General features: G+C 41.5%; 1 long non-coding RNA gene across 1 annotated transcript; it reads left to right on the top strand.

Annotated features, from left to right (window-relative positions):
• Window positions 1–1,991: 1,991 nt before the first annotated feature.
• Window positions 1,992–5,151, top strand: LOC309799731. Its single transcript, XR_014293329.1, has 3 exons — window positions 1,992–2,011; window positions 3,921–4,017; window positions 5,119–5,151. It is a non-coding gene; the product is annotated as an uncharacterized lncRNA (long non-coding RNA).
• The last annotated feature ends 7,020 nt before the right edge of the window (window positions 5,152–12,171 follow it).

Raw genomic sequence — 12,171 nt, 5'->3', positions numbered from 1 at the left:
ATAAAAACTTTTTAAAACAGAAATCATATTGAAAATTGGAAACAATTTAAATGTCCATCAACAGGAAAATGCACATATAAATTATTGTACTTCCCTACATGGGAATCCTACATAGTGAGGAAAGTACATGAAGTAGACAGATCTTTACGTGTCAGCATGGATGAACCTAGCAAAGATAACACTAAAAAAAGCAAGTAAGAAGAGAAAACATAGTAGAATACTATATGAGGTTGAAGAATACTTAAAAATGTAGCCTAAATAGAAAGACATCCATGCAGTGATGGAGACCAAGTTCAGAAGAGTGGTTACCCAGGGTCAGCTGGGGAGTGGCTGTGTTTGGGAAAGTGGTCACAGCAGGCTCACTCTTCAACAGGAATGGTAATGTTTCACTTCACACGCTGGCTGGAGGACGGAGGAGTGTCTGCGATATTATAATGTGAGCATGCTGCATGTGAAAGCCATTGCTGACCACATCTAGGGGATCTGATATGCGGGAGCTGGTAGTGGGTGGAGGCATCCAGAAGGTGGTGGTAGAAGAGGAACATTGTATGCATAACGCCTAAGGCCTGACCAGAGGACGACCACTGTTCTAGAAACTGGACACAAATCCAACTTCTACGACCAATGTTAAAAGACAAACTGAGGCATATTGAAAATAAGACTTTACGTGAGCAAAAATAGATTCAATTCAGGCACCACCAAAGCGGAAGCGGTGAGGAGCACTCCAGCCACAGGAGCTGCAGAGATGTTTATTTTAAAAAGGGCAGAAGCAAAGCAAGGAAATGACTGACTTGCTATAACTTTAAAGCCTAGTTGGTGGTTTGTGACTCGTTGTCCTCAGCAGTGTTCGCCACCCTGAGGCGTTGACAGGCTTAGATTTTTGTTGGTTTACGTAGGCGGCCGCATCACTAGAGCCACCGCAGGCTAACGGCCTCCTTGCAGGGTTCATTTACTAACACCAGTTGTCTGAGTCCTTACTCTTACTCAGTCACTTCACTTCCTACGCCTCAGTTTCTCTTCTGGAAAGTGGATATTCAGTAGTAAATTCTCTGTGGAGGTGTCAGTGCAAAACAAAGTGATTATTAGTAACCACGATCATGTCCTGAATACACTGAACACGTCACTGTTTGCCAACTACCGTGTCAAGTTAGCAGAAACTACAGAAATTAAGAGCTCTCCACATAAATTCACACACCTGTGCACCAGGTAAAGGACCACAGGCAGACGTTCACTCAGCCTTTCGTGTGTCCCTCACGGAGTGCACGCTCTCTCCTGGGTGGGGGGAGCACAGACATTTACGGGAGTTTACTTTTAAAATGCGTTGATATAACCAGGTCTCAGTTTTGTTTGGATGAGTCAGCAAACGCTTTTTGGAAACCCCAAAGTCCCCACACCTCGTACATTTCACGCTGCCTTAGTCTCAGAGCTCAAGCCCCTACTCTTCAGGCCGCGTCACCATGGGAGACAGGGCTGCGTGCGGACGCACGGCGAGCGTGCTGACGTCCTCGAGCCCCGCCCCAACGGTCCCGCCCGCTGACGTAAACCCCAGCCCCGCGGCGTGGAGGGCATAGATGCCTGCGCCAGCACCAGGCCCCGCGGGGTCTCCGGAGCGCGGGATGGGGGGGTTGGCGTAGCTGGGGCCAGTGGCCCTATGTCTTCCGGCTGCGATGCCGGTCCAGCCGCAGCCGCCAGGCGGTGGGCGCCCGAGGGGCCGGGGCCCCAGGCGGGTGTGGCCATCGTGTCCGCAGCCAGCGTCCCCGAGGCTGTGCTCGGGCCATGATCACTCGGTGAAGCTGCGCCGGGACAGCGCGGCCGACTTCTTTCTGCGCTCTGAGGACCTGTGCGCGCTGCAGGACTTGGTGCCTCTGCCCTCCATGCGCGCTTCCCTGCGGGACGCCCCGCTGGACTTAAGGCCGACCGCCTGCGCGGGGTGCACTGGGCGCCGCTCCTGAGCACCCGCTGCCCCTGATCTGTATCCAGAGCTTCTTCCAGGCACGGCTTGTCGAGACAGGTTTGTACTTCCCGCTTCCAGGGCCTCTCGTGTTGGCGCTGAGAAGCAGGGTTTTCAATGGTGCAAGGTGGAGGGTGGGCACTAGAACCAGTGCCCAGTGCCCGGGTGTGCGTGCACTAGACGGGGCGTGCGGCCTAGGACTCCTGCCGGCTCGGTGACCCCGGCCGAGTGCCTTAAGGCTTCTAGGTCTCAGTGTTCTCATCTGTAGCGTGGGCTTAACAGGTCCCAGTCTCTGTGGTGGTTACAAGGATGCACTGTGTTAATGCTTCTAGACTCTACAAAGTAGAACACTTAGCACAGTTTGCAGCATCGTTAATTGTTGCACAGATGTTACCTGCTCTGTTGAATGACTTTGCCTGGTACACACCAAAGCGATTAGGAAATGGATATATCCCAGCTTCATTTCCTTTCCATTCAAACAGGGTTCAGGAAAAAAAAATTTTTTTTCAATAGTCATATCATATAGTGGAAAGAGCACTGGTGTGAAGGCAGTTTAGCGTTTGAATTCCAGGGCTTATGCTGTCTGTGGCCTGGGCAGGTTACTTTTGAACTGCAATCCCCACACTTGTAAGATGACATTAAAAACCACTCTTTCTGTGGGTTCTTAGAATTAATTAAGCAGGTTATGTGTGTCAAGTAGCCTGGCACTTGAATGAGTTGTCAGAACCAAGGGCTGCTGGAGACGATGCTTCTGCCCTAGGTAATCTCCCCTTCTACTGGGCGGCAGGTAAACACAAGCACAGTAGTCAGTGCTCTGGAAGAAGTGAGTTCTGGTGCTACAGAGCATAGAATCTTTTTTTTTAATTTAATTATTATTTTATATTGAGGTTATTTGATGTACAATATTGTGTTAGTTTCAGGTGTACAGCAAAGTGGTTTAGTTATTCATGTATCCATTCTTTTTCAGATTCTTTTCCCGTACAGTTTGTTACAGGATATGGAGTAGAGTTCCCTGTGCTATGCAGTAGGTCCTTGTGGATTATCTGTTTTATATAGAGTCGTGTGTATATGCTAATCCCAAACTCCTAATGTATCCTTCCCCCTCCCACCTTTCCCCGTTGCAGAGCACAGAATCTTGGAAGGGAAAGTTCAGGGTAGGCTTCTTGGAGGAGGTGCCATCCTTTCTAAGGATATGTAGAAGCTCCTGGGGTGGCAGGAGGGAGCAGTGTGTGTCAAAGTTTGAGAAATATAAGAAAATATGGCAAAACTAAGGTATAGGACTGGAACTCAGGGTTTGGGAAAGAAATGAGAGTTGATACTGGAAACTTAGTGGGGCCCAAGAGAAGGGGGCCTTGTTTGTCCTGTCAGAAGTTTAGATGTTTATCCTGAAGGCTGTGGGAAACCCTAAAGAACAGTGAAATGGACTTGTGGTTTAGAGACTCACTCGGACATCCATGTGCAAGGCACTCGATTGGGTGCAGGGTGAATTGTAATCTAAGGTTCCCACTTAAGTTATAAAAGGTGGGACTGGATTTTGCAGATCTGAGAGAGAATGGGTGGGGCCTGGTGACCAGTTAGAAAAGGGAGGGCAGCAAGCGTGGGTGACAGTTTACAGCTGCATCTTTTTGAGAGATACAGAGCACAGTAGAAAGGGTTTGGGGGTGGCGAGAGGATCTTACTTGATCTTCAGTGCTTTAAAGGGGCCTGGTAGACGGGTCTGGACCCAAGGTACAGATCTGGGCTTTATGGGAGGACAGGTGTTTGAAGGCATGGTAGAGACTTAGGTTACCCACAAGAAGATCCAAAGAATCATAGGTCTGAGAGATTTTTAAGTGGGTATATTTGAGGATGTTTATAAGCTGTGAGAAAGTAACCAGCAGAGAAAGGGTGTGAAGATGTAGGAGAGGAAATGATTGTTCATTTGTTTTCAAAAAGCTGAATACTCATCGTGTGCCTGGACCTTTTCCAGGATCTGGGGTTCACACCATCTGTTATCTCTTCTGCAAGGATAGTTCAACTCATCCCCTGGTGAAGAGAAGTCAGATTATTCTTTGCATCCCATTCAGGTATAAGAACTGTTCTGTACCTCTGAAGGGACTTTACTTAACCAGAGTAATAAGTTAGAAATCAAAAGAAATTAGAGCTGGAAGGGACCTTAAAGGCCACTGTACTTAATTTTGCCTAATATTTTACATTGAATATAAGAAAAATTTATTGTAGAGCCCATTCTCTTCAGAGTTCCTTCACTGAACTTTCTTTATGTCTTGCATCCAGTGGGTCTGTCTTGTAAATTTTGGCCTCCTCCTAAATTTGCTTCTTCATCCATATTACATTTGGCCCAGACTATGGCAGAAACTCCTGGGTGGTTCACGGCCCCTGGATTCAGTTCCTCTAAGTTCATCCGCCTGCTCGGGTTAAGTGATCTTCTAACATAAAAAGATGTGCTTAAAATAATGCTGCTAATGGCTTGCCCACACAGAGTTACTGCATAGTAGCCGCCCAGCGTGTGCTCTGCACGGAGGCGTGTAGTCTGAACTGTGTGCGGCCAAGCCTCATAGGGCTCTTTGCCCTGAGGAAGGGGAGCTTTTTGTGATCACTCCCTTTATCTAGTCGGTCCTTCAGCAGCAGGGAGCCTTTTTCTAATCAGTGGAGGCACCCTTACTCAGCCAGTGGTAGCCCCAGGTCTCACCACCTGTGGGATACAAGCCATGCTTTCTCCCAGGCTTGCTTGGGCCAACATCTCTTTCATTTCTGTCTCTTCTCACACTTGGACCCCTGGCCTTTAGTCATCCCCACCTGCAGTATTTACAGTGCCCAGCAGGAGTCAGGCTTGAGTGTCTTTTCACAGATGTTCCCTCTGCAGTTAATGCACCTCCTACTCCAACTCTGCATAGCCTCATCTTTCTAGATTCTGCTTCAGGGTTATCATGAAGCCATCACTTGGATATAACATTCTGCCTCCAAAGGAGCCTCTGTGCATAAAGGTTATGTTTCTTTATCTCATGTGATTGAAATTTTCAGTTTACACATGTCCCTCCTTAATGAAGGCTTTAAGGGCAGGAGTCGTTTCTAATCCTTAGCACAGAGCAGATGCTTTTTTTTAATGCTTTTTAATGATGATAAAATGTGTGTTTTAAATCACTTATTTTACAATAATTTTGCTTTAGCTTCTGGCAGAAATAAAGTTTACAGAAGTCGTGTTCCTGCGAAAAGAAATAAAGATGTGACCTTCCAATTGTGTAAAGCTCTTAAACGCTGTGTAAGTGCATCGGGTGCGCTAAGGAACGTGGAGCTAAGTGGGCTAGTTGTGAGAGAGAGAGGCTTAACTATGTTAACAAAGGTAAGCCTTCATTGTGTCCTGCCAACATTTGATAGTTGCTTTTGGGGCAAATTAAACCAGTAAAATTTTAAACTCTTCCTCCATATTAAAGGGATTGAATAAATTGGCCACTTTGGTGCACCTGTGTCTTGCGAATTGTCCAATTGGAGATGGAGGTTTAGAAAGTGAGTTTCAGTCTTGTTTATGTCTCTTCCCATCAGACTGGTCTCGTGATTTCCTACACACCATGTTACTTCCTGTCTACCTTTTCTTGGTGTTGTTCATGCCTGGATTGTCTCCTGTACCTGCTCAAACCTTGGTCCATTCTCATTTGTACCATGAAATTTTGTCATTCTGGATACTGTCAGAACTAATTTTACTTAACTTTGTGTTAAGCCACAAACCACACATTTTGTATATTTTCTGTGTTTTGTGTTTGTCTATATATTTATGGTTTCTCTTCAAGAAATATTATGGGAAGGGAAATGGCAAGATGTAAAGAGCAAAAAAGTCATCATTCTCTTTAAATTGTTAGAACATCTATCTGCAATCATAATTATGACGCACTGTGTTATGTGTTAAAATAGTAAATACATATAACGTCCCGTAGGAGCAGCAAACTCAGTGGTGTTGGTGAGGGTGTGTCATGGAAGTAATCACAAAGCAGGTGACTGTTGGTTGGGGTCCTGAAACATTCGTGTGCCTTCCCTGTGTCCAGTAGTGGTCTGGAGGGGTCAGGAAGCCTGCTTTTCAATTTGAGGGAACAGAGGGTTTGAGGTCCTCTCTCTTCTATTGCTCTAGTATAGTATACTGCATAGCAGCTAATAAAATACTGGGTTTATAGTTGACATTTAAATCACTGATTGATCATTAAGATTGGGATGTATCTTTGGAAATGAAAATAGGAAGAATCTTATGCTTTTTCTTTTTTTCTTTTTTTTCCTATATCTGAAAAGGTATGTAGTACTTTGCTGAGTGGTTGGGAATAAAGTTTGCAGTATTCAGTGTATTCAGTTTTAGTATCTAAATAGAATTAAACTGTTGATGTAAACTGGAATAGCACTTTGTTACTGACAAGTTTTAGAATGCATCTGTTCGTCAATTACCTGTTTGGGAAGATTGTAGTTAATGATTTTGAGAATGTGGCTATAAACCTCCAATTGACTCAAGAAAAGCAAATAAGTCAAGATTGACAAACGTATAGGCTCTTCATCTTATTGTGTATGTGGGTTTTTTTTCCTTTTAGTTATTTGTCAAGGTATAAAGAATTCTATCACACTTAAGACAAGTTAAGTAAACTTCACGGGGTGTATTCTGACATGGCAGGGAGCAGATCACATGGCCTAGATCTTAAAGGTGATTTTATGTTTAAACTTTCATGAAAACATATGTGATTGAAACACATTAATATATTGATACAGAGGGCAGTTAATTTTTGTCTTTTTTTTTTTTTTTTTTTTTTTGCGGTACTGTTGTGGCCTCTCCCGTCGTGGAGCACAGGCTCCGGACGCACAGGCTCAGCGGCCATGGCTCACGGGCCTAGCCCCTCCGTGGCATGTGGGATCTTCCCGGACCGGGGCACGAACCCGTGTCCCCTGCATCGGCAGGCGGACTCTCAACCACTGCGCCACCGGGGAAGCCCTAATTTTTGTCTTTTGATACATGTGAGTGCAGCTTTCATTTTGCTGAAAGAATATGACCACTTTTCAGGTTGGGATTCTACCATTTAATAAAGATAGTCCACTTAATTTTAGAAATAAGAGATTTAATATATAATACCTAATAATACTTTTATGTATTTTTTTTACTGAAAACGTTTATTGTAATACTGTGAAGAAACTATGCGGTTATAGTCTTCAAGACTTAAATGAATCAAGTGTTTATTAGCTGCTGTAGTTTTTAAACTAATAAAAATCAGTACATCAGCAATTTGTAAATACAGTTTTTAAAATAATACCTTAAAACTTTACAGTGGTTATTATGACTGTATTTAGGCCTAAAGTTATTTAATAATTTGATATGAAGGCTTTTTAATAGTATGATGATGCAGCTCAGGGATAGGTAAACTCTGGCTGGTAGGCCAGATGCAGCCCGTTGCCTGGTTTTGTAAAGGAAGTTTTTTTGGAACATAGTCGCACCCATTGTTTACATGGTAGTTATGGCTACTTTCACCCTACGCCAGTGGGGCAGAGTAGTTGCAACAGAAACTGTATAGCCCACAAATCTGGAAATGTTTAAATTTAGATTTTAAAAATTGAAAAATTCTTTGAGCCTATACAGGGCAAGTCCATTGACCCCTGAGGTAGAAAACAGTCAAGAACTTGGGTGCCGAAGCCAAGTGGCCTAGGTTCAAATTCCCTTTCTCCCATTTCATAGCTAGTGACCATGGGCAAATCACTTAACCTCTATGCCTCATTATGAGGTGTAAATGCACTCATTTGTATAAATAGTGCCTGGCACATACTAAGCACTGTGTAAGTGATTGCTGTTGTTTCTCCTTGGAGCTTTGATAAGTTATTGTTAATAGAAAAACGACACTAATGATTTTCCTTTTAGAGTAACAAAGGCACTTTGAGTCTTTTATTTTTTCAAGAATGTAATAAGACTTTTTTCATTTACAGTCAGTGTTCCCTGTTACCACAATTTACTTTATGAATATAAAGAACTGAATGTCTCTAAGACAGTACTTTTGCTTAAATGTCAAACCATTATTTTTCCAAGGCACATCAAACTGGCTGTGCATAGTCCAGGCCTCTAAAGCTTGTGTGCATACCCTAGGTAGCATGTGAGATATACATTTTGTAAATATAGTTTTTAAAATAATGCTTGAGACTTCCCTGGCGGTCCAGCAGTTAACACTATGTGCTCCCAATGCCGGGGGCTTGGGTTCGATCCCTGCTCAGGAGCTAGATCCCACGTGCCTGCCATAACTAAGAGCCCACATGCCCCAACTAAAATATCCGGCATGCTGCAACTAAAGACCTGGCACAGCCAAACAAACAAATAAATAAATATTTATAAAAAATAAGTAAAATAAAATAATGCCTTAGGACTTAGGAAAAGAAAATATTAGAACATTTTTACCTTTGTATTATTTTAAAAAATCTGTGTAGTTTATCATGTACATAAATTATATGTATGGAACTTTGTGTATATAATTTGTTAGTAAATAAGATGTATATTAAAAAGTTTTCTTATGGTTTGCCCAGTCAGGTGTTTGGAGAGCATTGGAGGACAGAATGATGAAATTTAGAGCCTCAGCAATGATAGAATTTAGAACCAATTCCCTGACTTAGAAGATAAGGAAAATCATTCACAGACTGTAATTGAGTTGTCCAACTTTACATAAGTGTTCAGAAACAGGCTATCCAGTGGCTAGAATCTAATCACTGACCGAGTAGAATCTGGGTCACTGGACTCGTAAACCAGAAGTGACCGTTGAATTTCTCAGGTTGATGCTCCTGGCATATATGCTTGATATGTGTGTGTGTGTAAATCTCTGACATAATAAGCCATACTCAGTAGGCACACCCTGTTTCCTTATTCAGGCATCTTAATTTCATCCCATTAAGTCTTTGACATATCAGACTACCAGAAAGCATGAAGAAACCTGGGCTGAGAGTCTTCGTTCCAGGAGACCTGATCTTGACTGTATGGCTGGTTTGAGGCGTATCACTCTGAACTGCAACACGCTCATTGGTGACCTGGGTGCAAGTGCTTTGGCAGAATCTCTTAGTGAGGATTTATGGCTTAGAGGTAAATTCTAAAATTGAAAATATTGAATTTTTAATATGAAATATGCTTAGCTTTTGGCATGGTACTATTGTGATAGGATTTTTTTAAAGCCTCCTTTTACTGATAGCTTTTATTTTGCTTTTAAACTTTCTCTAAGAGTTGCATATATCCTTTATAGAAAATACAGAGTAACAAGAGAACAATTACCCGTAATTTTAATACCCAGACATAATCACTGTTCATTTTGGTGTATATACTTTCAGTCTTTTTTTTCTACAAATATATTTGTACACTTAGGGATTACAAAAATAGAATTGTAGTATACTTGCTATTTCATATTCCTGCTTTTTTCACTTAATGATGTATCATGTAGTATTGCGTCGTATTGATGTCCCATAGTTTAATCAATTCTTTGCAATTCGATTTAGACAGTTTGCTTTTCCCTGTCAGAAACAATGTGAATACGTTGTATATACATCTCTGTGTCCATCGGGATTACTTCTGTAGAATAAGGTACTACAAGTGGAATGACTAAGTGTGACATATTTTTAAGACTTTTGATACACATGGCCAAATTACCACCCAGAAATGCTATGCCAATTTATAGTCCACCCCAACAGTAGATGTGAAGCCTGCCTCTCACAAACAGTGGCTTGTAGCACTTGTAAAAAAAATGTAAAACTACAAAAATGAGTACCTCTCCATTTTCTATGCAAGTGGGGTTACTCCAAATTTTATAACTTTTTTCAATTAATTTAGTATGAGCATTTTAGCAAGTCAGTAAATTTGCATCTCCTGCATCATTTTTTGTGATTGTTCAGTATTTCATTATATGAATATGCCACAGTGCACGTAGCTTATCCATTCTTGTATATAAGCTTTGTCCAGGTTTTCAGTTACAAATAGTACTCTGATATATATCCTTACCTATATCTCTGACTATTTCTTTTGGTTAAATTCTTAGAAAGAGAGTTGTTGGATCAAAAGGGTATAGACATGATTTAAAGGCTTTTCTTACAGAATCTTGGCTTAATCTGATAGGAAAATAACTACATTTTGTTTTATTTTGTATTCATTTGATTTACTGGTGAGGTTTACTGGCTGTTTGTATTAATTTGGCTATTTGGTTAATTATACCCTGTGTCCATTCTTCTGTAGTGAGAGTTTGTAAGGGTTGTATCATATCCTGTCAGATCCGTATGTCTTACTTGCTATTTCTGTGTGTCATGGGGGTGTTGAAAGACTCCAGTTATTTTAATGTGATGGTCCACACAATACTTAAAAAAAAGACTCATCGTAGTTTCCTTTCATGTAATATTTTTTAATACCTGTGCTTTGGTGATGATCCCTTTGGTTTAAATGAGTAGGTTGTTCAGCCCCAGAACTACTAGAATTCATGTTCAGTGTTTCTGGTTTTTGTCTGACTTTTTATGGAGAGAGTTCTTGACCATCATACTTTCATGATAGGTTTTTACTATGTACTCTCTATTCACACATTGTTTGAATTTGTTATTATTTGTATCTTCTTAGACTTGTCCTTTTTTCCTCTAAAACTAACAGTTATTACATTTCTCCTATTTTGTTTTCCCCTTTTAGCTAGTTTCAAGTGTGATTTGGAGCTGAAGATCATGATCAAAAGAATGCAGTGCATTTCTGAGCTCCACCAGGTTTTGCTTGTGAGGTTTACATGCCTCTGCCGCCCTTGCTAATTATGAACTGAGATTCATTTTGTGATGCTTTTTGCTCATACGTTATATACAGTTATTCTTCAGTTCTGTAATTGTAAAATATGTTGGATGATTTATTGATACTAAAGCCAGGGTTATCATTGCACATTCAAGAAGAGGTTTTTAAATTGGATTATGCATTATGTGTGTGCATATACGTTTCTGTTTTTTTCCATACCCAAAATTACAAACCTGCCATGACTTGTCTTGTGCAGGACTCTTCCACACGTGAGAAAATGAGAGTTGTCTATATGTTAAATCTGTAGAGTTAGGAAGTGACCTTTGTCTTTCATCGAAAGCACTTGACCTGCAGCAGTGTGGCCTCACCAGTGAAGGAGCAAAGGCTTTACTAAAGGCCCTTGAAACCAACAGAACTCTGCTCGTTCTGGATATAAGAAAAAATCCACTTGTTGGTATGTGGTCACTTTTTTGAAATTGATAAACACGTAGCAAAACAAAAAGAATTTGTTCACGTATTGACAGTTTTTTAAAATTTAATGTGTTTAACTTTCCTCATCACACACAGTTGGCCCTTGAACAACGTGGGGTTAGGGGTGCCGACCCCTACGCAGTTGAAAATCTGGGTATAAGTTTATAGTCAGTGGTTCCACATCTGTGGATTCAACCAACCTTGGATCGTGTAGGACGATAGTACATATTTATTGAAAAATATGCGTGTGTCAATGGACCCGCGAGGTTCAAACCCATGTTGTTCAAGCTTCAACTGTACTTTTCTAGTGTTGCACTTCCCTTATGTTTTTAGCAGATAATGTACTAATTAAAGTGAATTTTACTTGTAAATTGTTCTTATCTCTACTCTGAATAGAGGTGAACCTAGGTACTAAGCCTACTTCCACCAAGAGCATTCTTTCTTTCCTGTGCAACCTCTGAATTCTTGCCAGGAGCACTTTATTCATTTGTCAGAATCACAAGCAATTTTTAAAATATCTTCTGTGTGCCAGATATGGGTTTAGGCACTAGGGATAAAGCAGTGAACCAGACAGACAAAAGTCTTGCCCTCGTGGAGCTTACATTCTAGTGAAGGAGTTCAGATAGAAATGAGTAAACAGATAAGTAATATAATTTTAGAGAGTAGGAAGTGCAAAAATATCTTAAAGTAAGGAGAGTGAGGGAGTTCAGATAGAAATGAGTAAACAGATAAGTAATATAATTTTAGAGGGTAGGAAGTGCAAAAATATCTTAAAGTAAGGAGAGCGAGGGAGAGCAGGTAGGACGCCATTGGATAGGTTTGTTAGGGGACAGCTTCACTGGAGAAGTGGCATTTGAACAGAGACATGAATGAAGAGAGGAGCAAGCCATGGAAGAACTGGAGTAAGCACATTCCAGGACAAGGAGGCAATGAGTATGCAGGCATGTAGGTGGGTGGAGTATTTAAGGAAAAGCAAGGAGGCCAACATGGCCAGAGTACCGAGTGAAGA

The sequence above is a fragment of the Mesoplodon mirus genome (genome assembly GCF_964341445.2).
Source record: "Mesoplodon mirus genome assembly, chromosome: 3".
NCBI classification, from domain to species: Eukaryota; Metazoa; Chordata; class Mammalia; order Artiodactyla; family Ziphiidae; genus Mesoplodon; species Mesoplodon mirus.
Note: the sequence above shows the minus strand (reverse complement) of the source record. Positions and strands in the feature narration are given on the sequence as shown.